This window comes from Balaenoptera ricei, chromosome 5 (genome assembly GCF_028023285.1).
Source record: "Balaenoptera ricei isolate mBalRic1 chromosome 5, mBalRic1.hap2, whole genome shotgun sequence".
NCBI lineage: Eukaryota > Metazoa > Chordata > Mammalia > Artiodactyla > Balaenopteridae > Balaenoptera > Balaenoptera ricei.
The window spans coordinates 96,324,965-96,329,956 of NC_082643.1; the positions used below are offsets into that span (position 1 = coordinate 96,324,965).

At 36.1% G+C, this 4,992-nt stretch overlaps 1 pseudogene; it reads right to left on the reverse strand.

Moving 5' to 3' along the window:
* Positions 1-4,004: 4,004 nt before the first annotated feature.
* LOC132366260 (coenzyme Q-binding protein COQ10 homolog B, mitochondrial-like) lies at positions 4,005-4,694 on the reverse strand (annotated as a pseudogene).
* Positions 4,695-4,992: the final 298 nt, after the last annotated feature.

The following is a 4,992-nucleotide window of genomic DNA, read 5'->3' on the forward strand; positions in this document are numbered from 1 at the left end:
CAGTGCTATTTTGGTCTGCCCCACTTGAGCGTTTCCCAGAGGCTAACCCAAATCCTGGGTGCCGTTTCAGATCAGTGTTCAGTTCTCAACTCTCGCTGTATTGTTTCTTGTCAGTTTCAGGCATGAGCCACTTAGAGGTCTGCTCAGGAATTCATATACAGAGTCTGAAAATCCCTTTCTGCAACTCTTTCGTCTCTGAACTTTCTCCACAGCTCTATTGTTGGGGAGGAGGGGATGTGCATTACCTTCTTACTGCATAACTGTGGAGAAAGACTGGGCACTGCCCACAGTCTCTGCAGTTGCAGAGAGGAAGTTCCATTGTGTTGTTCCTCAAATCGAGATTCCTAGACAGTCTTCTTTTTCTGCAACTTTCCAAGTGTTTTGCCAGTTATTTTAGAAAATGTTTCTATGTCCTTTTTGTTGTAGTTTGTTGATGAATATGGTGGAATATACTAATATATCTGGAATCAGAAGCCATATAGAGATCTTTTGATGCTATGATATATATTTTAACATTAGTAGATTTTTCTAGTTATTATTCCTTTATGTATTCTCTGATCCATTTATTTTTCTCCTCTCCTTTTGGGACTCTGGTTACATTTTTAAAAAAAATTTTATTGGAGTATAGTTGATTTACAATGTTGTGTTAGTTTCAGGTGTACAGCAAAGTGATTCTGTTATACATACATATATATCTATTTTTTTCAGATGTTTTTCTCTTATAGGTTATAACAAAATATTGAGTATAGTTCCCTGTACTATACAGTTGGTCCTTGTTGGTTATCTACTTTATATATGGTGGTGTGTATATGTTAATCCCAAACTCCTAATTTATCCCTCCTCCCCTCTTTTTCCCTTGTGGTAAGCATAAGTTTGTTTTCTATGTCTGTGGGTCTATTTCTATTTTGTATATAAGTTCATTTGTACCTTTTTTTTTTTTTTAGATTCCACATATAAGTGATATCATATGATATTTGTCTTTCTCTGACTTACTTCACTTAGTATGATAATCTCTAGGTCCATCCACATTGCTGCAAATGGCATTATTTCATTCTTTTTTATGCCTGGGTAATATTCCATTGTATATATATGTACCACATCTTCTTTACCCATTCCTCTATCAATGGACATTAAGGTTGTTTCCATATCTTGGCTATTGTAAATAGCTGCAATGAACATTGGGGTGTATGTATCTTTTTGAAGTATGGTTTTCTCTGTATATATGCCCAGGAGTGGGATCGCTGGATCATATGGTAGTTCTATTTTAAGTATTTTTAAGGAGCCTCCATATTGTTCTCCATAGTGGCTGTACCAATTTACATTCCCACCAACAGTGTAGGAGGGCTCCCTTTTCTCCACACCCTCTCCAGCATTTATAGTTTGTAGACTTTTTGATGATGGCCATTCTGACTGGTGTGAGGTGATACCTCACTGTAGTTTTGATTTGCATTTATGTGTTAATTAGTGATGTTGAGCATCTTTCCATGTGCCTTTTGGCTATCTGGATATCTTCTTTGTAGTCCAGTTACATATTTTATTTCTTCTCACTGTATTCACTCTGTCTTTTATTATCTCTTTTGCATTTCTCCATCCTTTTTGGATTTTTCTTCTGACCTATCATTTATTTTATTCTTACTTATTCTCTGTCAAGTCTTCTGTTAAGCCAATCAACAATGTTCTCAATTTCTGATATTGTGTTTTCAGTTCCAGGATTTCTATTTCATTCTTTTATTTAAAAAAAAATACAGTAGACCCTTAAACAACATGGTTTGAACTGTGTGGATCCCCTTATACACAGGTTTTTTTCAATGAATACATACTACAGTACTACACAATCCACAGTTGCTTGAACCCATGCATATAGAATTTCAGAAACTGAGGGCCAACTGTAAAGTTATACATGGATTTTTGACATGGGTAGGAGAGTCTGCACCCCTAACCCCCGTGTTGTTCAAGGATCAACTGTAATTTTTAGTTCTAGTGAAACCTTATGGTTTCATCCATGTCAGAAATTTCTACTTCAACTTCATCCCTTCTTTAAGTATATAGCCTTTCAGGTATAGCTACCTACACCTAATGTGAGTAAGTTTTATCATGCTTCTACCTCTGATAGGCCTTGGACTCCACATTTTAGATCCCCTTGTTCATGGGCTTCTCAAGATCTCTCCGGCTCTCAGCAATCTCTTCTGCAATTGACAATTCTCCTTGAACAAGCACAGAACAATATCCTCTTAAATCCTGGCCCTGTCATCTTTATTTCTTTGTTAATTTCTTGATGCCTTTGAGCAAAAAACCTCTTTTGCTTGTTCTTCTTTGTTGTGATCAACAGGTGGTTTAATATGAGCTACTTAGTGTATTTGTCAGGATTCTCCAGAAAAATAAAAGTAATAGAATATGAAGATATAGACATAGATATAGATACAGATATAAGAGGACATTTATTTTAGGAATTGGCTCATGTGGTTATGGCAAGTTGAAGAAAGAAGAAAGTCAGTGGCATATTTCAGTCCAAGCCCAAAGGCCTGAGAACCAGGGGAGCCAATGGTGTAAGTCAAAGAGTGCAAAAGCTTGAGAACCAGGAGCTCTGATATCTGAAAGTAGGAGAAAATGAATGTCTAGCTCAAGAAAAGAGAACAGAAATTTGCCCTTCTTCAGACTTTTTTGTTCTAGTTGGACCCTCAATGGATTAGGTGTTGCCCACCCACACTCAAGAGGGTGGAAGTTCTCTACTCAGTCTACTGATTCAAATGCTAATCTCTTCCAGAAACACCATCATAGACACACCCAGAAATAATGTTTTACTGGCTATCTAAGCATACCTAGTCTGTTACTACCAGCACTTGAAAGTCACACTGAATATACTTATTTTGTCTAGTTAGAAGATAGAGGAGGGATGTACCAACAGAAACAATTTTAAATTGACTTCAGCATTCCAATATTAACAAAGACAGCCCATTTCTTGGCCTTTCTCTTTACTAAGGTAATAGACAATAGATAGATCTTAATAGATAGTTAATATTTCTACCTTTCCATCCCTTTTTTTGGACCTCTATTTTCAGTCAACCCCCAGACCATGCCTTTTCCTCTCAGAAGCAAAAGCAAAACTCACATTCTCTCTATCTCTTTTTTTTTTTTAAACAAATTAACTGTATTGTTACCACTTCAGTCCTTACAGTGATGTGTTTACAAAAATATCAGTTTGAAATACATTATTGAAAGTGAGTACACACAATAAATAGAAAATAAGGATGAATGGTGCTTGAGACATACCAAGAAACTTATCTTCATCTATTGACTACTGTTGTAGATAAAATTTGACACACAATCAGCATTATTGAAATAGCAGTCAAGGTATCTGGGAGAGGGTTGCAGACTATGAGAAAAGTAGCTTAAAACTCTGGACTACTCATCAAAAAAAAAAAAAAAAAAAAAGTCACTTTATCTGGAAGCTAACCTCAGTATAACACTGAATTATCTACTATTAACCATAAGAACAATTTAAAAATAGGAAAAATGCCTGGGAACCTTCATTAACAGTATTTTTAAGTTAAAGTTTTTACTTTAAATATCTGATGATTGCTCAAATATCCTAAGCCATGAGGCAGTCCCTAAAGACAATAAGTTATAAATAGTCTGAATTTAATAACTTAAATGTGATATGGTTAGTATAATACACACTGCATGAGTATCTCAACCAACATCTTTCAGGTGAGGTGATAATTAAAAGGTTTAAATGTACAGTTTCAATTTCTGTTCAGAAGAGTGATGTCAGTATTCTTGCAACAGTGATGACATTCATTATTGTAAATATGCTAATATACATATTACTCTGAATTACACTTGACTGAATTCTATGTACACGTGGTTCCATATTCCAAATGAAAAATTTCAACGGTACAGGTTTATAATCAAAGCTGAGTTTGACAAATGCTTTCTGACTTCTGAAAGCACTTCCTAAAAGTGAATAAACTAGTTATAAGTAGGTGAACATTTCCTTTTTCCCTTTACACATGATGAACTTCATGAAACATTAATACCCAAGGTATATTCGTTTCTGGACCATACCGCTTACATGCTCTTCTTTCAAAGGCAGTTACCATTTGCTTTACAACTTCATCGAAAACAATGTGGCAAGCTGAGAGTGTAGAAGTGAGTGAAATTCAAAAGAAATTGAACAATCCAAAATACAAATTCTTGGGCAGCCAGGAAGAATTTGGGCTAAAACTCCAAACAGTCTCCAAATGATTTAAGAGCTTCCCATCAGTACAGGATGCTTTACCAAATGTGGTTTCACCAAGGTTAGTACTGATGCATAGTGCTTGAATACAGGTGGAGACCCAATTTCTAATCGTGTTTAGCAGTATCCAGATCTACTTGATATACATCTGATTTTTTGCACCAAGGAACAAAATGCTTGTAATCCTCCCTTCCCGATACTACATCATACGTTTCCTGCACAGAATATCCTATAACTCTCCTCTCTGAATATTCTTTTCTTTTGTTTATTAGTGGTGCAGCAGTTCTGAAGAAAGTTCTTGCATATACCTCCTTAGGCAAAACTGAGGTATGTAGTGGAAGATTTCTGCTCATCAGTATCCCACAGGAAGCTAAATACCTGACATTTCCACAGGTCCCTGCGCTGGAACCAGGGCCCCAGCCAATGCCGCAGGCTTCAGACGGCATCCTGAGACCAGCCTTTTTCAGGGCCCCCTGATGATCTGAGCTGCCATGATCATCTTACTGAAAAATTCAAGTTCTCTTGCAGAAGCTCTCAAACACTCTATTGTTACAAAGTCTTTCCCTTGTATTTGAAAGGTAGATTTCCCATTTTTTAAACCATATAAATTAAGGAGACCCTTCCCACTATATGAATTCTGGTGCCATGTGTTAAAATATTTTTTTTCACCACTTTGCACTTTTTAATTTTTGTTTTCTCTCCCAGGTAGATTATCAGATCTTGGCTGAGAAGATATTGAGCCTTTAATTCTTTAT